Genomic DNA, 23,776 nt, shown 5'->3' on the forward strand with positions numbered 1-23,776 from the left:
CAGCTCTCCTCACCCCTTGACTACATGCTCTTGTGCAATGAACACTTACTGTGTATTACTTCAGTTCCCCTTGGCCTCCCCTTTTATTCCAGCTATATCTGCCGTCATCATCAGTTCTATGGAGGTGTTGACCAGTTTCACACAAGTGCCACTGAAGAGTACTTTACCCAACTACTCTAGGCCTCTTACTTCATGTTTTGGGACATTTGTGATTTCTCCATGGGGACATCCATGGGAACCTTCTTTGCCCTCACATGCGCAAACTTGAAATACAGTGGGAAGAGAGGTAGAAAGAAGGATATAAGAAGGGGAAGTTAATGCTCCATTAGGCAACCTTTGACTGGTGGGAGAAAGAGGTCAGTACATAAATGCTCTGTCCACCCAGGCTTCCTCTAGCACTCCCTCTTCCAGGATTCTGAGTCACATTTCATAAGAGCTATCAGGGGGTCCCCATGGAGCAACTCATTGTCTGAACTTCTGCTTTGAAGACAATTGTACAGCTGTATAGGTCAAACGGTGATCCCTAACCCCATCTACTTCAGATTCTACCTTAAGCAGACTCATTTTCTCTGGATATTTTACATGTTACATAACAACTTCACATTTCTGAATTCCAGAGCCTTCTCTATAAATTTATAGCGAAGTAAAAACACTTTCAAATGTATTTAAATGTAAAGCACTAAATAAATTTAAATCCTTATTTGTTTCAAACCTCATATCTATTACCATATAAGCAAATACTTGCCTTAGTAAAAAATCATTTATAAATGTCTCTAGACTAATGATAACAGGTAATGAGTGTTTTAGATTGAGCTGCCAATTCTAGTGAGAGTTCTCTAATTTTATTTAGGCAGCATCATTGTTGCTTTATCTGGGCTTCATCACTGCCCCTATATTTCCAGAAGTCTTTGCCAACTCTGACTCCTTGGTCAGTGGCATTTAGACTGTTAGTCTATGTCCCATTTTTAAGCACCATTCATTCCATATAGGTCTTTGAATTTTTTAGAGCTTGAGGTGCCAATCAAGTGAGGACAACTTTAGTCCACCCACTCTACCCAGTTTCTAGCTGAAATTAATTAATCACTCTTGGAGTTTTATTTTATTTTCGTTCTCAGAAATAGCTTACCATTCATAGATTGAAGGCATTAAATAAAGAACTTTTAATCTACTATAGCACTATTAGTAAATCTTTATCTCTCAGGTTAAAGTGCATTATAATTATAATAGAATCAGATTATTGACATTCATTAAAATTTATTCTTCATTTCTTCATTTAACACTAAAAATTTTCATTTCTAGAGTCAAGTCAATATCAGCAAAAACTGAGTTTTTTTTATAAAACAAAGTTATACCATCAATTCCACTGTCATATTTTTGGAACAAAAATGAAGATTGGATATTTAGAACATAGGAATAGGCCTAATTCTGCTATTGGCTGTGTAACCTTGGATAATTACATAATTTCTCTGGCCTCCAGTTTATATTTTAAGAAAATGTGACTACTGGACTAGATACAACATTTTCTCTAAAGTTGTATAAGTATTACCTCTCTGCATTTGATGCTCAGAGAGCTATGCTCCCTGAGCATAGATCTCAGTGTTTTTCTTTTCTCTTTCTCAATTATACTTTTCATTTTTTAAAAGTCATTTTGAATTTTACTGTGCTATATTGTCCTGGGATATAAAAAAGTCTGGGTTATCAATAGAGAGATGCTGAAGACTAAGTGTTTGAGAAACTTCCTTTAGTCAAGGCACTGTATCTTTTCTTGGGTGTTCTGTAAATGAAGTACCATTAAACATAGGGCCTTCTAGCCCATCTTCAAATGTTTTGATTTGCTATATGGTATTGGAGCGATGAGCATGAGATAATTTTCATTAAATGATCTCCCATCTGTATCTATTTCTATGGTCAGAGAATGCATTTCTCCTGAGGAAGAGTCCAGTGAGAATAAAGCAGATGTTAAGGAAAGACCAAAGAGGCAGCATCATATTTCACCCAGGTGAGAAAAGTTAGCCAGAGCTCCAGTCTTGCATGTTAGTCAAAGGATTAGAATGCAGAAGTGTGATGGTTGGCTTGAGGACATGTATCAGAGAGACAACGCAGAGGGTGATAAGATATTAGGTTAAGTTTCACCTAAGGCCTTGTGCTGGCTTACAGATAACCATATTCTTGATGTGTCCTTGCATGGCCTTTTCTCTATGTGGAAATATCCAGGTGTCTTTGCGTTCTTATAAGGACTCCAGTCGAATTGAATTGGTGTCTTACCCTAAAAGAACTCATTTTAATTTAATCACCTCCTTAAAGGCTCTGTCTCTAAGTACAGACACATTCTGAGGTATTATTAAGGATTCAACTTATCAATTTTAAGTAAACACAGTTTGGTCCCTAACATTCTCCACAAATATTGTGTGAACTAAATCAGCTCTTCCAAGAATTTTATGAAAATACATTTGTGATAAAAAAAATAGCATTTTATAAAGATTAGATTAGAAAAGGTATATTGAATTATTTGTATTTTTCTAATATCTTCTAAGCATATTGGGTAACATTAGGTACTTCAAAGAGAAAGAAAAAGAGGCACGCTAGTAACTTGATAGATGGTTAAGCTGATTTTCTTTCCACTTGTTCTGTCAATTGCTGAGTGTTAAGGTTTCCAATTATTATTGTGGATTTGTATGCCTCTCCCTTTAGTTTTGTCAGATGTTATTTCATACATTTTGAAGTTCTAGTCTGAGAGGCAAACCCACTTAGGATTATGGCTTCCTGCTTAATTTATTTTATCATTATGAAGTGTCTCTTTGGCTTGAAGTCTACTTTAATATTAACATAGCTACCAATTTCTTACATTTATCATTTGCATGGTATATCTTCTTCCTTCATCATATTTGTGCCTTTGTATTTAAATTATATCTTTGTAGATAGCATGTAGTTCAGTCTTGATATTTTAAATTTAGTATGATAGTCTATCCTTCAAATAGTTCATTGACATTTTAAGTAGTTGTTATAGTTGGGTTAAGTTCTATCAATATATATTTGCTTTCTATTTGTAACATGTTCTTTGTTACTCTGTTACTCCTTTCTTGCTTTTTATTGTCTAATTGAATGTTTTAACATTAAAAAAATTTAAATTAACATTATAGTACTTCATGTGAAATGTAAGGAATTTACAATGGTATAATTCTTTTTACTCTATTTTTGTGCTGTGTTGTCATTTATTTACTTCTATGGACTTTATAATCCCCCTCCTTACTACAATGTTACCACTTTTTCTTTGATCTGTTGTCTTTTAAAAGAAATTAGGCCTGGCATGGGGGCGCACACCTGTAATCCCAGTGGCTCAGGAGGATGGTGAGTTCAAAGCCAATGTTAGCAAAAGAGAGGTGTTAAGCAACCAATGAGACCCTGTCTCTAAATAGGATGCAATACATAGAGATGGGGATGTGGCTCAGTGGTCAAGTACCCCTGAGTTCAATCCCGGTACCTTGCACCCCCAAAAAAAGGAAATTAGGAGGAAAAAAAGAAAGTCTTAATCTATCCACATATATTTTCCTTTTTCATGCTCTTCATTCCTTCTTATAAATCTTAAGATTCCATTTGGTTTCATTTTCTTTCAGTCTGTAGAATAGCTTCAACATTTCAATTTCTTCATTCCTTCTTATAAATCTTAAGATTCCATTTGGTTTCATTTTCTTTCAGTCTGTAGAATAGCTTCAACATTTCTTATATGCAGGTCTGTTGACAACAATTTCTTTCATCTTCATTTGAAAGTGCCTTTATTTTTATTCCCCCTTTTAAAGTTAATTTTTCTGGATGTGTATGTTTGAGTTGTTTTTGGTTGGTTTGCTTGTTTTGTTTTTCTTTCTGCACTTTAAAGACTTGTGTGTGTGTGTGTGTGTGTGTGTGTGTGTGTGTGTGTGTGTGAGAGAGAGAGAGAGAGAGAGAGAGAGAGAGAGAGACTGACTGGGGATTTAATTCAGGTCGCTCTACTACTAAGCTACGTCCCCAGTTCTTCTTATTTTTTGTTTTAATACATGTTGTCAGCAAGTTGCTGAGTCGGCCTGGAACTTGTGATCTTCCTGCCTCAGTCTCCTGAGTAGCTGGGATTACAGATATGCACTACCATGCTCAGCCATTTTCTGGCCTCTTGTCATGATTGTTTTTGCTGATAAATCAGTTTAAATTTGTATTATACTTTCTCTAAATTTGATGCATATTTTTCTTTGTGTTCTGTTTTTTCTCATCTTTGATGTTTCTGCTTTTTTACTGTGATGAAATCTAGGTGTGCTTTCTTTGTGTTTATCTTACATGGGCTTAACTGAGTTTCTTGGAGCTATAAATTAAGTTTCTAAAAACTATATTTGGGAAAATTTCATCCTTCTTTCCTTCAATTATTTTTTCTTGCTGTTTTCTTTATCTCCTCCTCCTGTACTCCTATTATACATACATTAGACCACTGGTATTCTCACATAGGTCACCAAAGCTCTAATCATTATTTTTTAAATTTGATGATGTTCCAGTTCATTTGGGCTGCTATGCTATAACAAAACACTTTAGACTGGGTAATTTATTAACAACAGGTCTATCATTCACAATTCTGAAGGCTGGGGAGTCCAATATCAAGGTACCAGCAGATGGGTGTCTGATGAAGGTCTGCTTCCTTGTAGATGGCACTTTCTAAATGACCTCGTATGGATGAAGGGTACAAGGGCTCCCTCAAGCCTCTTTTGTAAGGGCATTAATCTTATTCACCTGATTATCTTGCACGAACCTCTTAATACCACCATATTGGGGATTAGACTTCAACATATGAATTTTAGTGGGACACAAACATTCAGATAATAGAAGATTATTTTAATTTATCTTCAAGATCATTGACTTTTCCTGTGAAACCTCTAGTTTGTCATGAAGCCTATCTAATGAATTTTTATTTGGGGTAATGTAGCTGTCAATTTCAGAATTTCTGTTTGCTTACTTCTTTCTAATTTCCATTTATCTGCTATAATTTTCTATCTGCTTGCTGTATTTATATTTTCTATTAAGTCCTTACACATTTTTACAATGGGTATTTTTATGTCCTTATCTGCCACTTCTGGCAGTCGTGTCACTTTGGGGCCTATAATTAAAGCTTCATAGCCAAATAATTATGCTCACTCATTTACTTGTTGTCTTTGGCTGTTTTCATCCTACTCAATAAGAGAATTGAGTGCTTGTCAAAGAGATCATATGACTTGTAAACCTAAAATATTTGCCATCCAGCCTTGTAAGAAAAATTTTGCCAAGCTCTGCTCTAATGAGAGTTCAAGGGCATAATTATTTCTCCCATTGCCTGGCCTTTTGCTAAAGAGATTAATATGGATAAAAGAAAGGCCGGTCCTAGTTATTGAGAAAGTGGGAGCATGACCCCAAAAGCATTTAGACATCTTCCAGGCAAGATAGGGTCTTAAGGGCAAGGTTTCCTGAGATGTGCCTGCAGAACCTCAACATTCTCTGCCCTTTATTGTCTAGGGACTCTGTTTCCCTAGGGACTCAGTTCTAGCTATCACTTGAGCAGACCAGGTGTCTTTGCCACAGCTCTGAAGGGTAAAAGTGGTAAGCCTTGGGAGTGTGCATGTGATCTTGACTCTGTGTATATAGAGAATATAAGAACTGTGGGAGCATGGCTTTCTCTACCTAGATTTCAAAGCATGTTATAGACAGCCTAGAGATCAAAGCAGAGATGTTGCAAGGGCAGGCCCACCACAGAGAGTCCTCTCTAGGGCAATGCCAAGTAAAGAAGAGTGGCTATCCTCAAGACCTCAGAATTACAGAGCCACCTGAATATAGTGCTAGCCTAAGAGAGCTGAAGGTATGAAACTCCATCCTATGAGAATTGCTGCAGAAACTGAGCCACGAAGAGCCAATAGAGGCAAGGCTACAGGAAGCTTTGTGAACCTAACCCATTCACTAAACCCAGCAGGTAGCACATCAAGTCAAGGAATATTATTCTGCTTTAAGAAATAATATTGTTTTTCCCGTGATATTTTGAACTTATTTGAAATAGGTTATCCCTTTCTGCTTGCCTATTTCAACCTTTTGGAATGGAAATGTCTATCCTATGCTTGTCTTACCATTGTATCTTGAAAGCATGAAACTTGTTAACTTCTGTAGGCTCATAGCTGGAGAGGAATTTGCTTTGGGATGAATCATGCCTTGATTCGGTTATCTTATCTGATTCAGATGGGACTCTGGACTTTGGACTTTTGAGTTGGTGCTGGAACATATTAAGACTCTGGGACTGGTGGGATGGAATGAATGCATTTTGCATGTAAGAATGACATAAATTTGGGGGACTGGGCACAGAATGTTCTAGCCCAAATGAAAGAATCCCCCAAAGTTCATGTGCCCAATCCCCAATTCAATAATGTTGAGAGGTGGGACCCTTAAGAAATGATGAGTTCAGGAGGGTTCTTCCCTCATGAATGAATGAAAGCCATTACTGTGCCAGTAGATTAGTTACTGAGGGAATGGATTGCTGAGAGAAGGATGAGTTCAGTGCATCTTTCTTTCTCTGTGTCTGTCTCTCTTTTGCCCTCTCCTCCTCTCTCTCACACACATTTGTGTGTATGCTCTCATACCTTCTATCTTCTGCCATGGAATGATGCAGCAAGAAGGCCTTTCTTACCGATATAGTACCTCTCAACCTTAGACTTCCCAATGTCCAGAACTGTAAGAAAAAAAAATCTCCATTTTTATAAATTACTTAGTCTGGAATTCTATTATGCCAGCACAAAATACACTAAGATACCTTGTAAGCCAGATATGTCAACAAGCTCTTTTTACTAGCATTGCCATGTTGCACAATCAGAAAAGGGTTTAAATTTTTACTAACGTATGTCAACCCCACCTAGTGAAATTAAATAAGGAGTAGTGCACCTAAACACTGTATCAGATCCACTAAATGAGGATAAATAATCTGAGGTTTATGACCTCAGTCTTGATATGAACTGGACTTTTCAGAAATGTAGCAATAATTATGGCTGTATTTAATAATTTTCATGACCATGGGTGTGTGTTTTGAAGACTTTCTCATAAGATATTGTCATTATCTACTGTCTGGGACCTTGTGGTAGATGGAGGAAATGGAGAAAGCAGGGACTACATGTGTGGAGCTATGACTCAGCAATTTCCAACTATATACCTAGTCCTTCCAACTCCAGAGAATTCACTTACCTTTTGCTCAAGTCTATCCCAGCTTGGAGTATGCTTCCATACTCAATAACCTACTCATTATAGGGGAATTCTACCTTAAATCAGGCCAGCTGAGTTAGCATTTGGTCTGACTACTGGACATGGGGCAGCATGAAAGTTTCTAGATAGTTTTAATGCTAGATTTGTTTCAGTGGTTTGGCTTGGTCTGTTATTGGCTTGACTGTGATTATTGGCAGAAGAGAGGGAGTTAGAAATAATTAAGAGTGTTTGGGCCCTAATAAAATGAATGGGTCTTAGAAGAAAGTTTGTTCTAGGAAAGGAACTAGGGTGCAGTTCAGGAAATTGCACAAAATCCAAGTTATATAGATTAAACAAAGATGGCAGGGGTTAGAGACTAATTGCCACTTGTTGGGCATAAGATTCAGTTGGAGAACCTTGCTTGGCAAAGAAGATTAACTATAGACTCTGTCCACTTGCCGGGATAGCCTTGGTGTGGCTATTGGGACTGAACTTGCTAACTGGAAGCTGAATGGCAATGGTTGAGTTTGATTGTGTTGGTAAAGATAGAGAAGACTAAGTTGTCATTGTTGTTATTAAGAAAACTCTTTCATGACATTTGTCATTTGTTGAGTAAATGCTCATTGAAAAACTTTATAAATGTCTTATAGCAACATCCTCTTTTCCACAATTCTGTTGAAGCAAGTATTACTTATTTTACAGAGAAGACAACTGTAGGTCAATGAAGTTAAATGATTAGCTCAGACTGGTAAGTGGCAAAACTGCGCTTTGAATCCAAGTTACTTTGAATCCAAATTGTAAAAATTGCTTAATTTTGATACCAAAATTTTCCATAAGTGGCATTCAACAAATGCTACAACCTAAAAATCAGTTACTTATATATCCTCGAAACCTACCACTGCATATATTTGTGCCTATCTAGGGATTTTGAATACAAAATAAATCTAATCTCATAATCCTCTGAAATGTTAACGTAATATTCTTATTTGGCTAATTTTAACTAAAGCATCTTTTTATTTCAGGCACTGTGTTAGTTGTTGATTGTATGAGGGCAAATGAAGTACCCAGAGTTGCAGTCTTTCTTGGAATTTCTTTATATATATATATTTTTTTTTTTCATATATATGACTATATATATATTTTTTTCCAGTTGTAGACTAATGCAATTCCTTTATTTTATTTACTTTTATGCAGTGCTAAGGATTAAGCCCAGTACCTCACATGTGCTAGGCAAGCACTCTACCAGTGATCCAGCCCTTCCTTGAGATAGACCAGATCCAGAAAGAGGCTAGAGATGCTGTTAAACTTCCTATAGTGCACAGGATAGCCCCCACCCCACACACCTCATAGCAAAGAATCTCCAGGCCCCAAATGACAATAGGGCTGAGATTGAGAAACAGCAATTATTGAAGACCCCACCACCTTCACAGGTAGGCTAACACTTGTTGCAGTTGAGAAATGGTAAGGAGAGCAGTATAGCTGGCGGCTAATTATTGACAGGGGTCCAGTGGAGAGGTACCAAGAAGGCCCTGATTGTGCAGGGAGGGCTATGGAGCCCATCATAGTAGAGATTTGAATTTTACTGCAGACCCTCAGATTTTCTTATTCATTAATCAAATGTAGTGGTAAAATCAAGTTCCCATTTTCCAGGAATTTCTAGATAGTTTAACTTCAAAATCAGGAGATGTATTGGTTGAAGTAATGTAATAACATTTTCCTTACCTGCTTTTAGATTCTATAGTAGAAAAGCACCTAGTACAGTTTTAAGCATGAATAACCTACCTCAAATACAGGTCTACTGACTTTTCTGCATCTTTAAAAGTTTTCAAACACTCCACTTTCCTTGTCCCTCTCACATGTGCCCACAAGTATCTCAATGGCCTACATACCATTTAGATAGGTCAGGCTGAGTAATTTTTACGGTTTAATATGCCATAAATTCCCAGAATAATGCAGTCGAATGGATTTTCCCTTAGTTTTTCTCGATTAAGGATTAAAAAGAAATTGCTGCCAGAGTTGTTAGTGGGTAATATTAACACCTGTACACAAAATTTCTCACCTATAAAAACTGGCATTGAATTAATGAAAATAGTTCCTTGACTTTTTCAGTATTATTACAATTAAGACTCAAGGGTAAAGATCCTAATTGCTTCATGGAGGGAATTAAAGAAAATAAAGCATAAAGGAAAAAAAAGAATTTAACCTCTTTCATTCTACCAATGGTGCCTTTTAAAACTAGTCAAAAGAGAAGTCATTTGGTTAAAATAAATATATAAAATCTGAAGGCTCTGTAAGTAAATAGACCTGACTAAGCAAGAAGGCCAGAGAAATTTTGATTGGTATGTTCACATTTTCATTCACTTTGATTTGGGTGTTGCAAACAAGCCAGTGATTCTCAGGCCTCAGCTGCATTTTATTCTGTTTTTTTTTTAATTTAAAAATTGACTTATACCATTTGCATTTCAAACTCTTTATTTATACCTTCAGATTCTTCTCCAGCTATTTTGAAATATATATTAATTGCTGTAGACTATTGTTCTCCTATTGTGCTATATAGCATTAGAACTGCTACCACTAAAAAAAAAAAAAAAAAAAAAAAAAAAAAAAAAAGAAGAAGAACTGCTACCACTGGGGCTGGGGTTGTAGCTCAGTGGCATAGCACTCACCTAGCATGTGTGAGGCCCTGGGTTCAGTTCCCAGCACCACATAAAAATAAACAAATAAAAATGGAGATATTGTGTCTATCTACAGCTAAAAAAAAAAAAAAACCCTGCTACCATTCCTAAATGTATTTTAGTATCCCCTATCCACCTTCTTATTATCCCTCTCCCCTTCCTAGTCTCTAGTGACCTTTGTTCTACTCTACTTTTATGTAATAAGTTTCTTTAGCTTTCACAAATGATTGAGAACCTGCAGGTATTTGCCTATCTGTCCTGGCTGCACTTCAGTGAAATTTACCCTAGTTTTTTTCAAGTTTGCTGGGAGCTCTTTGCAGTAAGGGCTGCTGTTTCTTCTTCTCCCCTCCTTCTTCTTCTTCCTCCTCCTCTTCTTTTTTATTTTTATTTTAAATCTTTTCCAGTGATTCTGAAGCTCATTTTCCTGGGCCATTAGTGGACACCCAAAGTGTTGGGATAGATGGATGGATGAATGATTAGAGGAGTGGAATATTTGATATTGAACTTCATCTGCTTGTTTATTGATCTGAAGAACAAAGTATGATGGCCTCTCTTGTTAACTGTGGAATTTGCCCACATTTTTAACTTGCTGACACTATGCTTACAATGACTTCTTTGTGTTCTGCAGAATCATGCAGTCTCTGTTCATTTTATGTCAGATTATTATTTTTAGTTCTGAAAGCAAGTGATACTGTGGATTTTTCTCTATTGCGTTATTTTATTTACTATGTATTTTCTATACTCTTCATATACTTAATTACCTATGATTTTAGCTTTTGAGAGATGGAACTAGTTATTTATTAGTTAAATCAAATCAAATATTTATTAGTCAACACCACAATACTCACCAGGGTGCATCATAATTTTAAATGTTGCTCCATATATTTAGGTTAATGTCCCCAGGAGCAGCCCCAAGCCAATAGTGGTTACAGGATTAGGGGATAAATACCCATCCCAGCTTTTTAGTGCTTGGCTGAAACCACTCTGAGGTATGCTTTGCACTGTTCCCTAGATTTCCTCAGCAGGATTACACTGCAGAATTTTTAGTTCTTGGTCTACATATTAAGATTACTCAATGCACACATGCATCTCTCTGTTTGTGTATGTGTGTACATACATCTATTTTACTAGTGATTTAATCCTAGAGTAAAATTCTGTTACTCTTTAGCTTGCACCTCTATTCTTTCCCCAGCGCTTGACAGATAGACCTGTTTCCATCTAATTTGGATCCTTATCTCTTAACCTTGACTGTTGGAACTAGAGCACATATTTTCAGACACTGTAAATATATAAAAGTAAACAGAATGTGGACAATATAAGGACAGTGTCTAGACCTTATAAACAGATCCTAACTTCATTTGGCAAATACAGGCAATGGCAAAATATGGGTCATGGGATCTACAGTGCCAAAAAAGAGAAAGGAGACAGTTCAGTTATTATATAAGCTATTACTATCTGCCTCACAAACAAGAGCACTATCATTTAAAAGTAAATTGAGAAGAAAATGCCTATTTTCACAATGAAGGGTGTCTGGTTGCTAGACCAAAAAAAAAAAAAAAATGTGGGGGTTAGAAAGGCTAGGAGAGTGGAGAATGCATGAAAGATGGTGTGGAGGAAACAGAGAAAATGAAACCTCTTCTTTCTCTTTGGAAGCCTGAGCATTAGGTTACTGTGGAGGTATGGAATGGCACATTGATTGCTCCTTTACAGGTTTATGAGTGCTTGGTTTTCATTCACTCATTTTTCAACAAGGGTTCATTGAACATTCATTGAGCATTCACCACCAGCAGGTATTGTCCTAGGTGCTTAGAATACATCACTGAATAAACAAACGAACATGCCCACTCTTGTGGAGCTTACATTTTAGCAAAGGGAGACATATGATACACGTAATTAATAACTGTATGGAAGTGGAAGATGATAAGTGTTATGAAAAAAAGAGAAAACTTAGAGCAGAGGATCAGGAGTATGAGGTTAGGTGCATGGTCAGGATATGAAATTAAATAGGGTGTCCAGGGTGATTAAATAGGGTAGGTAACCTCCTGGAAAAGGGATTTGAGCAAAGACTTGAAGGCAGTGAGGGAATTCATCCATGTAGCTATCTGGGGAAAGAAGATTTCAGATGGTGGGAACTAGCCCTTTATTGAGACAACTCTGAGGTATGCTCTGCACTGTCTCCCAGAGCTCTCCAGCAGCACTGCACTGAGTTACCCACTATGGTAGCTGAGTTGACCTTATGCCCTTTCTGAGCTTCCTCCCATCTCTTGTTTTATTTCTTTACTCCCTTTCTGATGTTTTCCTGAGTAAATGATACAACTAGAACTTGGTCTCACTGTCTGACTTCAAAGTGTTTGCCTTTAATTAATTAAATTACAATGATTCTGATACAGTTTCAAATCTTTCTTTGGATAAGGGCTACTATACATAGAAATAACTGGATTTACCTGTTTCATGAATTTAAGAGGGATTAGTCACATCCTCATATTTTCATATTGAATTTAAGACATCTTGAGAACCGCAGTTGCTATATTAACAGAAAGTTGAATAGATCCCTTTCCCATTTCCTTTTTATAAGTTGTTCCCAAACCCCTGCATATTCACAATGTTATGGGGAAAATGAATTCCCCTCAGCCTACGAATGACTACTGTCTACTCCAAAGTGCCTACTAATCCAACTCCTGGCATCTCAGTTCACTGAGTGAGGGTGGAAAATCCCATCCCTCAGTTCTGGGCCTTGGTCAAGCTTCTCTATTGTTGGACTCCCCTTCTTACATAGCCCTGTTCTCAGTTCTTGCTTCTTGGATCACAAGAACCACATTCTAGTGGCTGGCCAGGAGGAACCTGTAACATTAGCAGGATGTGCTTTAATGCAGCGTTTTACAACTGGGGCCCTTGTCTTGAGTCCAGCTTACAGTTAGACCTCTGCTATTCTACATATAATTTAATTTGATTTATCCCGTCTAAAATCAGGGAACTGGGTTTGATTGAAACTCAGTGTCTTATTTTCCGGAAGACCTTTGACTCAACCACATTGGTCCACTGTCTTCCTAGTGTCCATATTTATATAGCAAGGATCTCAGGGACTGGTACTTTGGCTGAGACACAAAAATTTATGTTTCATCTTAATCCCAAGGCAGAGCCATCTTCCTGCCTTGAGATGGTGGGATAAGTCATTCGCAAACTATTCACTTATACACACCTATTCTTTAAATCCTAGACAAAGCTCTTTGACCAATTCTCTATTTTAAGGAGGTACTATCCTCCTTGAAATTCTGATTCCTAAAGGATAAAGGTGGAGGAAGGTTCATCACTTCTTTGTGCCTAGAAGAACACATAATGTAGTTTTTCTTGTAGGGAAGCTAGTGTCAGAAAGAAGTTTAAAATGTTACTCTTCTGATGTTGAAGCATGGCCCTGGATGTAAGCAAAGGAAAAAAGAAAGAAAAAAGGAAAAAAGATGGTGATAGATTCTATCAGAAAAATCCCAAACTCACTTGTGAGGGGAATTTCTTGATTAATTGTAACCAGTGATAGTTATTCATTTCTTTGCATCCTATCCTATTGTGGTTTGCTTTGGGGTATTTTTGTTAGATGTGGTCTATCTATGTGGCTCAGGCTGGCCTGGAAATCTTGGACTCAAGTGATCCCCTGGTCTCAGCCTGCTGAGAGGCTGGGATGATAGACATGCCACCATATCTAGCTCCTCCTATTGTTTGAACCACAATGTCTAACATACAATTCAATTTTAGCAAGGAATGTTCTCTTTGTATTTAAAGTCTATAACTTTTATCTCCCCAGGTGGCCTGAAAGCTCCTTGATGGCTAGCACAGTATCTCAACATAACAGGTTTTTACTGATGGCCAGTAATCACCATGTTCCTATTTTCAGGCAGCTATACACTCTTGCTTGCAGACTCATGTAAAGTGAGTGGGGAGGAGAAAGAAAGAGGTTTCAGTATTGGGTAACAATGAATTTGCAATATTATTTCAAATAATATGTTATTTTCCTCAAATTTTTCCAATAAGGGCAATTGTACTTATCTTCCTCAAGGGCCTTTTTATTTTTGTTTCTAGCATATTTGCACCTTTTTCTTACAAATTTTATAATGTTATTTGTAAATAGGCATTCAATGAGCCATATTTTACCTATTTTTGGACAGCATTTAAAAACCCAGTTTTTTAAGTATGTGGAGTATGTACCACCCCAGTGTGCAGACACTGTTGGTTGGTTGATCCAATGGTTATCTATAACATATAGTATCTGGTCTCCATAGCACTTAGGGGTTGTCACATGACTTAAGTTGAGCCCACGAGCTGTTATCAGAACTCTTATAGATGTGGCTGGTGAGAGCTTTGACTTTTCTAGATAAAAGAGATGGATATGGCTCTTGGGACCCTACACCTTGCCTTTCCTGCCCTGGTAATATTGTTTGCATACATCTGTGAGGAGTTGCTCCTCTTCTGAAGGCTTGGATTTCAAGAAGTTCTGTGACCTGCAGCCAACAGGGATTCTTAAGACCACATTGCTTTCCTGAACCAGGGAAACTAAAACTCTGTTAAGAGTGTGACTGACATGAGCTCTGGAGAGGAGAAAGCTGCTGAGCTTTCTTTTTAGATGAATTTTTATATTATTTTCCCATACTAATGTGGTATTTAAATATTAATGTGGTATTTAGTTAATTTAACTAAATACTAATGTGGTATTTAGTTAAATTTTAATCAGGCTTTTTAGCCATTAAAGGTAACACATTCTCTTAAAAAAAAAACTGTAAAAAAGGTAGTATGTCTTCTTCCTCTAGAGAAAACATTGCATTTCTTATGTATTCTTCTCAAACTTTCAATTATGCATACATACTACATGGTATTTGAAACTTGGTTCTTCCTTCCTTCCTTCCTTCCTACCTTCTTTCTTTTGCTGGGGATTGAACCCAGGACCTTGCATCTATTAGGCAGGCACTAACTCTGAGCTACATCACCTAGCCTCTTATAATGCTTTTTAAATATACCTTACTCAGCACAAGTAAATATATTCTCTTTATCTTCTCATATCAATAGAAAAATAGGAATTAAAATCACAATGGGATTCCACTGCATACCTGTTAAAATGTCTCAGATAAATTTTAAAAACTGATAATACAAGGGTGCACAGCAATGGAACTCTTATAAATTGGTTGGTAAGGGTAATCTTTCAATTTGGAAAACATTTTGACAGTCCTAAAAAATTAATCTCACATTTAATATATAGCGAAGAAATTCTATACCTGCATAGTTATCCACATGAAATGAATACAAATCTCCACATAAATGTGTTTTTAGCAGCTTTTTTTTCAGAATTGCCACAAACCTGAAACAACTGAGAATTCACTTGGTTTTGAATAGAAGAACTATGGTATATGCATACAATGGAATCGTCCCAGATTAAGGTGAAACAAGTGAGATATTTGTCTCTGGTACAAAATTTAATTTATTTAAAACATAAATTTATAGCTTCATCCCCATAAATCAACATAAATAATACTAATGTGGTATTTTAAAAAATAAAAACCAATAAGAAAAAAATAGAAAAGTTTAAGATAGAATCTGACCCTGAATTTATAGGACCTGAGATTATGCAAGTTGGGTGCAAGTTCAGCAAGGTAAAATATTGTCTCATTTGGAATTTCTTCTGACAGTCTTTATCATTGTTCCTTTATTGAGGAACTTAGCAGGTTCTTTCCATTGTTTACAACTGCAGTTCACAATTCTTTAGGGTGAAAGGGAAAGTTTTATTTATTAATATATGTGTACATGATTTGTTACTGAGATGTTTTTGTGTGATTTAACTATATTATTAGTATTGTTTTTGTAGTACTAGGATATGATTCCAGGGCCTTGCACATTGCTAGACAAGTGCTTTACCACTGATCTACATCCCCAGCCTTTTAAAAACTTTTATTTTGAGACAGAATCTTACCAAGTTGCCTAAGCTGGCCTCAAACTTTCGATCCTTCTGCCTCATCCTCCCAAGTACCTGGAATTACTTTAAAAATAAGTACTTTAAAAAAGCTTTAAAATATTTTTAAGTACTTTTAAAATAAAATACTTTGAAAGATATTATTACAAGCCCTTAGGGTTTGTGGGTGTGGCTCAGTGCTAGAATGTGTGCTTAGCATGCACAAGGCTCGGTTCAATCTGCAGCACTATCACCAAAAAAAAAAAAAAAAAACTTAAAAAACGAACTCATATAAAGTGTGCAAATTTTATTAATTAATGTTTTTTATTTTAAACAATAAAACTTTACCAAATTCAAACATTTTCTGACAAAAATATTTTTAACCAGAAAAATAACATACTTAAGAACTTTTATGCTTTATTCACTTCAAACAGTGATAGTTTACTGTTATTCACATTTTATCTAAAGACAAATTTTTTTTTTCTCCTTTGTCTTTCACCAAGTCTTCTTTGAAACCTGATATGTAATATTCTGCTGTTTGTAACTCTTGATATATATGTGTGTTTGTCTAGTTTTGTAATTAAAAAATTAAAAATTGTGGCAAAAAATATAACATAAAATCTACTATAAATATGTTATATTTATAGCCATTTTTAAGTGTACAGATTGGTAGTATTAAAGTATATTTTCATTGTTGTGCAACTAGTCTCTAAAAATTTTCATTTTCCAAACCTGAAACTCTACTTACTTAACAAGAATTTTCTATTCCCCCACTGTCCCAAGGCCCTGAATTACATTCTTTCTATCTTTATAAATTTAGTATTCTAAGTAGCTCATGCAAGGGGAATCATATAATATCTGTCCTTTGTGACAGGTTTATTTCACTTAGCATAATGTCCTCAAAATTCATCCATGGTGTAGCGTATGTCAGAATTTCCTTTCTATGGCAAAATAATATGTGGTATATAAACACCACATTGTCGATTCTCTATTTATTTGTCAATGGACTCTAGATTGCTTTTACCTTTTGGCTGTTATGAAAAATGCTGCTCTGAACTTGTGTGTACAAATTCTTTTTGACAAATTGAGATCCTGCTTTCAATTCTTTGGGTATAAACCCTGAAGTGAAATTGTTTGATCACATGGTAGTTTATTTTGATTATCTGAGAAACCCCCATACTATTTTCCATAGCAGCTGCACCATTTTACATTCCTACTAATGGTACACAAGGAAGTTTTTCATTTTTGATACAAACTTTTATGTACATCTATTTGTTAAACATTATAATTTATGTAAATTAAGTTAATTCATGTAAGTTAATTCAAATGTACTATGTATTTATTTGAATTAAACTGTGTATTGATTTAAAGGAAATATATACTAAGCTCATTACTAAAAATATTTTTTTCAAAAGTATGGCATGTAAACTTAGCTAAGTGGTGGTTCGGGAAAAGAATAAAAATGCATGTAGAAATGGGTCAAAATTATATGGGAAATTCAAGTTTAACTAGAAAACACATACTTCAACAACTGAAAATAATTGAGTCTAACTTTTACATTTTTAGAATATAGCAGTAATCAAATTGGGAGTTAACTAAAGAATCTCTTGAATTGTGAAGCAAAAACTGAACAAAGGGAAACATTAGACATACAAGAGAATGAACAAGAAAATACAAAAATGCTGTTTGTTATGAATTTTAATGTGCCATTGTGGCCATCAAGTTTTTTTAAGTTTATAAGATTTATCTGCAACAATTTTCAATAAAAGAAAAATAGTTTTAACAAAATATGGACACAAACAAGGAAAAGATTCAGGTCATTAGTAATTTATTTCAGATAATAAGTAAAGATTTCAAAGGACTTTAAAAAAATGCATTAAAGGGAAGTAGAGTCTTTGTGATTGGCTCATTCTAAAGAATCTTTGTTTCTCATGTATGCTTTTTAGCATAAATGCCACAGAATCAGATATTTGCAATTTAAAAAAATGTTTCAGCAATTGGAAGAATTTGAACACTTTTTTTTTTTTTTTGCCATAAGAAATCCATGGGTTTCATTATGATGCTTTTCTAAAAGGGGAAGTGTGTTTTAGAAACCATTGAAACTGATGGTTTAATAGATGATGGCTTATAAAGGGCCATAAGATTAGAGAAACAAGGGCTGGGGTTGTGGTTCAGTGGTAGAGCACTTGCCTCGTGTGTGTGGGGGGGACACTGTGTTCAAGCCTCAGAAATAAATAAATAAATAAATAAATAAATAAATAAACAAAAAAAATGAAGACATTGTATTCATCTGTAACTAATAAAACTTTACAAATAATTAGAGAAACAAAAATAGTGGAATATTTTGCAAGCGATTTTAGATGATTTTACATTATAAAAATAATATGCTACTTAGAGAATGACAAGAAATTATTGGAATTCCAGATGGTAGAATATTTCTAAACTTGGTTGAATTCATAGATCACTAATGTCAATGTAGTTAATTATAAGGCTAATTATAAAAGGGATATATGACTTACTTGTTCAATATAATTGAAAATAAGTTAATAATTATAGTAAATCTGAAATGTTATTGAAAATGAAACAAAATACTTTGATCTTGATTATACACAAATGTAGCCCTTTATGAGCAAGTAGATTATTAGGGATGATTACATTAAGAATAATGTCATATCAGTAGAAGGAAGTTATATTGAATTTATTTAAATGAAAGAAAAACTAGATAGGTCTAGCTTGTGAAATTTTAGTGATATTGACATAGAAATACACTTGGCCATGGTATGATAATAGGAAATATATGACAGGTGTATACAGGAGTATATGCCATTATTTTTTCCCCATGATTATTCCATATTTGCCATATTTCATAATCTTAATATGGAAAAATGTTGCTTCTGTGAATAGACATATGATAACCATTTTAAGTTTGACTCATAGCATATATATACCTTTGTAAATTCCATAAACAGATGGAATATTATGGTATCTGTTCTAAGAATTGCAATATGGAAGCTAATGGGCCTCAAGATCAAATGATACAAATTAAACACATTTATCAAATATTAAAAGATATAATATTGGGCTGGGGCTGGGGGTCAGTGGTAGAGCACTTCCCTAGCAAGTGCAAGACCCTGATTTCAATCCTCAGAACCACATAAAAATAAATAAAATATTGTGTCCAACTATAGCTAAAAAATAAATATTAAATTTTTTTAAAAAGATACAATATCAAACGACAAAATACATTATAATTGAAAGCATCTTGGTGCAATGTTTTGCATATTCTTATTAAACCTATCTGTATGGGATAATGTTTTATACCAATGAGAAAAGTTAATAAAGCTCTTTATTCAAAAAACATAACTAAGGCAAGGGATGTAACTCAGTGGTAGAGGACTTAGCTAGTATGTGCAAGGCATTGTGTTTGATCCCTAGCACTGAATAGAAAAAAACATGACTATTTGCAAAGTTGCATGTTTAATAGAAGGCTTATCACTTTATTCACTACAAATGAGAAAAATTAATTTGAAAGTATATTTCATGAATGTCAAACATTAGAAAGATACACAAAAGTACTTCCAGAATTTGTAAATAAAAGAAAAAAATTAAGAAATTGGAAATCTATAAATTGCTGCATTAAATTCCATTATTATGGGGAAAGTATATATCAAACAAAATTATATGGACTATAGAATACTAATTTCATCTTTGAAATAGAGATATGAACAATTAATAAAGCATCTTCAGATTTTGAATGTCTAACTAGAAAAGTTAATTTTCTCTAATTACATTTGATTTACCAAAAACAGTCACTGACTTGCCCCTTAAACAGGCTGACTGTTTAAGTCCTATAGAAATGTTATCTGAAATGATGTTAAGCAGTGTGCAACATAAACAACTTGTAATATAAAATCAGTATTGAGTTTGGATTTTCTAGAACTGACTTACATATTTTGCTTAGTGTAATTTATTGAAATTTGCAAATAGTCTTGATAATTTTTTATTTTTTGTGCTGCTGGAGGTTAAACCCAGGCTAAGCATGCACACTGTCATTGAGCTACATTCCCAGCCTTTAGGATTTTTTTTTTTTAAAACAGCAATCATAGTTATGTCCCACAAAAGAAAATGAGATAAGCAAAGAGATGGATTATCATAAGACCTGTAGAATTTTTTCTCTGAAATTCTTTTTGTCCTTCTTGATTATTTTGGATTTACCCATTATATTCTATTTATTTTATGCCTGATACCTAGATAACACCTTGCTTGTTTGCAGGATCTAAGTCTTCCTTGTATGTAACAGACCCAGGATGTTAACTGGGTCTTCCTGAATTGCCTGCTTCCACTTGAGACTTGTCTTTTGAAGCATGTTTTCTCAATGTTGGGCTTAATTACCTTTTAGTAAAATCTTGGCTCCAGTACAACCATGTTCAGAGTACATGTCAGAGCAAAGGCTTCTGGTCTTTGGAGGTGTTCGCCCACACCTCAATTATGTTCTCCATTATCCTCTTGGCAAGGTGGCTGGATTTTTAAAGTATACGTAGTTCTCCTAAATCTCTGAGATGTATTCCCCCCACCCCAAGTGATTAATAACAGTAAACTATTATTATTCTTTGCTTTCATAGTCTGTTCCACAGTTTCATTCTACAAATATTAGGGCTGGAAGAAGTTTGGGGGCCTTGCTACTCACATGTTTTCCACCTGGAAGCTTGGGAGAAATGCAGACTCATCGGCTCAACTCCAGGCCTAAATAAGGATGCGTACTTTTATAATAACTCCTAACATCTACCCCATGATTAATCTGCACATTAAAATTTGAGAAGTACTACTTTAGTAGTGGTCTAGCTTAATCACTTGCCTGGTACTTAGCTCTGCCAGACCAGCCCTGAAAAAGCTGAAGTCAAGTTAGTTTATTGTATTTTTAAACCTTACAATATTATATTTTGTAATACTTGTATAAGATAGTGCTTATAGAAGATAATATGGACATTGAATAAAATAATACAAAAAATTTTGGCTAACATCATGTAAATAAATGTGTCTTAGCAGAAGTCTGATAATTACACAAAGAATTCATAGAAACTATTAGATATCATTTGTATTGCAATGTTGAGAAGTATCTGCTTAAATAATTTCAGGTAGATCAACTTACAGTAACAAACAAAGAGTGAAGACTTCTTGAGTAGTTGCTTTACCCTTTACCTGTGTAACATCCTGCAGCAAACTAGGAGGCAAATATTAAAATTAAGTCATACCAGTCAGTGATAGTACTGGAACCTGTCAGTGAAATTCTTGGGACTAACCCTGGGACTAGTTCAGCATTCAAATGAATGTAATGTTTAAAATTTAGAAAGAAATCTTGATGCCTTCATTCCAAGTTACTAATTTATATATATGATCTAAATTACTCAAAATTTAAACAGTTGTTTATCTGATTTTATTCCAGACTCAGAATTTAAAGTATTTTTTAAATTTCTGCCTGCCTTAAAGTTATTTATATGATTAACCTAAGTTTTCTGCCAAACTTTATTTATGTTGAAATCATCTTTGTAATTATGTTGCTGCAATTCCCTCTTCAAACCATTAGGCTATGAGATGTTTGAGAATTCTGAAGTTTTCAAACTTAGAAGATACTTTTTAATTATTTGATATTTCAAGTAGGACCTGGGGCAGTACCCTTTAGTGAAACTATTAACTTCTACAATATATAAAATAATGTTCACATGAAATCTTAATAAAGACTGAGTCACCTCTCCTCAAGTTGTATCAAGTTATCCTAAAATTGGTTATAAAATATTTTCTGCTTTTTAAAATGAATTTTAATTGGTGCATTATAATTATACATAATAATAAGATGCATAGTGACATATTTATACTTGTTAATAACATAATTTGGTCAATTCAAAATTTTCTGTTTTCATTTTTTTTCTTTTTTCTTTCTTTCTTTTTTTTTTGTATTTTGCAAGTATGGATAAAAAACAGACCTATCTAAAATGAGAAGCGAGGCTGGGGTTGTAGCTCAGTGGTAGAGCACTTGCCTCTCACATGTAAAGCCCTAGGTTCAATCCTCAGCACCACATAAAAATAAATAAATAAAAATAAAGTTATTGCATCCATCTACAACTAAAAAAAATTTTTTTAAATAAAATGAGAAGAAATTTTAGGAGTATTTTAGTTTACTTTTTGCCTGTAAGTAGAAAGGGCTGAGCAAAAATTAATGTGAATAGGTGTTTTTCCAAAACCAAGATTCTTATAATTATTCCATAATTTTCTTAGTGCTTAATAATTAACATAGTTAATTATTAAAGCTGAGATCATCCTTAAATTTATTGATATCAATTTGCATCCTCTTTTTTTTCCAAAAGAGCCTAATTTTATCCAATATGCCAAACTAAAAATATTTGCTGAACCAGATTGTCTTGTAGCCAGAGGGGCCATGTGACCCTATAGTGTTCCATGAGATTTAAGTGAAGACTTTCTGTGAAATTTTTATTTTTTTCTTACAAAGATTTAGCCCCTTCCACACTGCCTTTTCTTCTCCATGCTTGGAATACAGATATAATATCCGGAGATGAACAACTTTCTTGCAACAAAGAGGAGAAAAGAATGAAAATAAAAGTGTTATACTAAGAATGGTACACCTAAAAAACTGCAACAGCCTGTTGAGATCCCACAGCAGCCTTGGATAGCCCCCCAGACTTCTTGTTGCATTGGGCAAGCTTATTATTTAAGCTTCATTTGTAGTGGCTATTATTCCTAAATTCTGCATTATGTCACAATATTTTTTTTTCTTATTTATTTTAGTTTTTTCTTTTTGACATGGGGTCTTGCTATATTGCCTAGGATGAGCTCGAACTTATGGGTTCAAATGATCTTCCTGCTTTAGTGTCATAAGTAGCTGAGGCTACAGGTGTGGCCTGCCTGCCTGCTTTCTTCTTTCCTTCCTTTGGTACTAGGGATTGAATCCAAAGGCTCTCTACTACTAAGCTATTTCCCCAGCCCTTTTTATTTTTATTTTTTTGTTTCTGAGGCTGGCCTTGAACTTGAGATCCTCCTACAGTCTCCCCAGTTTCTGGGATTACAAGTGTGTGCCTACACGTCCAGCTCTCTTTTATTTTTATATATTATAAATTGATCTACCTACATTTACTCCCAGGCCTGCTAATTAGGACTCTGTAATATATCCATATTCATTGAGTATTGATATTATCAAGCAGAAACACCTTTAAGTTGCTTTGATTTTCAAGGTAAGCATACCTTTAATCTACAGAGAAGGATTACTACCTACTGTTGTAGGTTTTGTGCCACTCACCTTGTCATAAGCACATGTTTACTCGGGAAAAATGATGTATCTTTTCTTATAATGTAAATCAGTCTGAAACAACTGTTGGGGTTAAAAACATTTAGGATAATTTTAAAATGAATTTTCAAAATAACTAGAATAATTAAAACATTTTTATTGGAAAATTCATATTTGTTTCCTATCTTTTTGCCCTATTTCTAGGCAATATCTAAAACAAACTTTGATAAAAGTTTAGTTCAATTCAGGTCAAATCAGTACATTATAATTCAATCAATTCCATGTAACTCATTTTTAAACTGCTTGTTCTTTTCCAAAATATTCTCATGAATTCTCTCTTTTCTCCATCTTTTTGACATTTGAAATATTTATTTCATTATTCCTTTCTGATGATTCCGTGGTGTGTAGTGCACTGGGTGTGATTCCTGATTGGTGTTTCTGCTGACCCTCTCAGTCTTTGTTCCCTGTGGGCATGTTTCCAGAGGTGATTATAATCTCTGTGTGTCATATTTGATTCCAGGCTTGAAGAATAATTTTTATGGATTGGTTTCTTAACTTGGGTTCCATGGTGTTCACTATTTCTGTACAAATTTATGCTTTTGCCCTTTGAGTTTGGTAATGGAGAGAGAGAGAGAGAGAGAGAGAGAGAGAGAGAGAGAGAGAGAGAGA

Source organism: Marmota marmota, unplaced genomic scaffold (genome assembly GCF_001458135.2).
Source record: "Marmota marmota marmota unplaced genomic scaffold, marMar, whole genome shotgun sequence".
Lineage (NCBI taxonomy): Eukaryota > Metazoa > Chordata > Mammalia > Rodentia > Sciuridae > Marmota > Marmota marmota.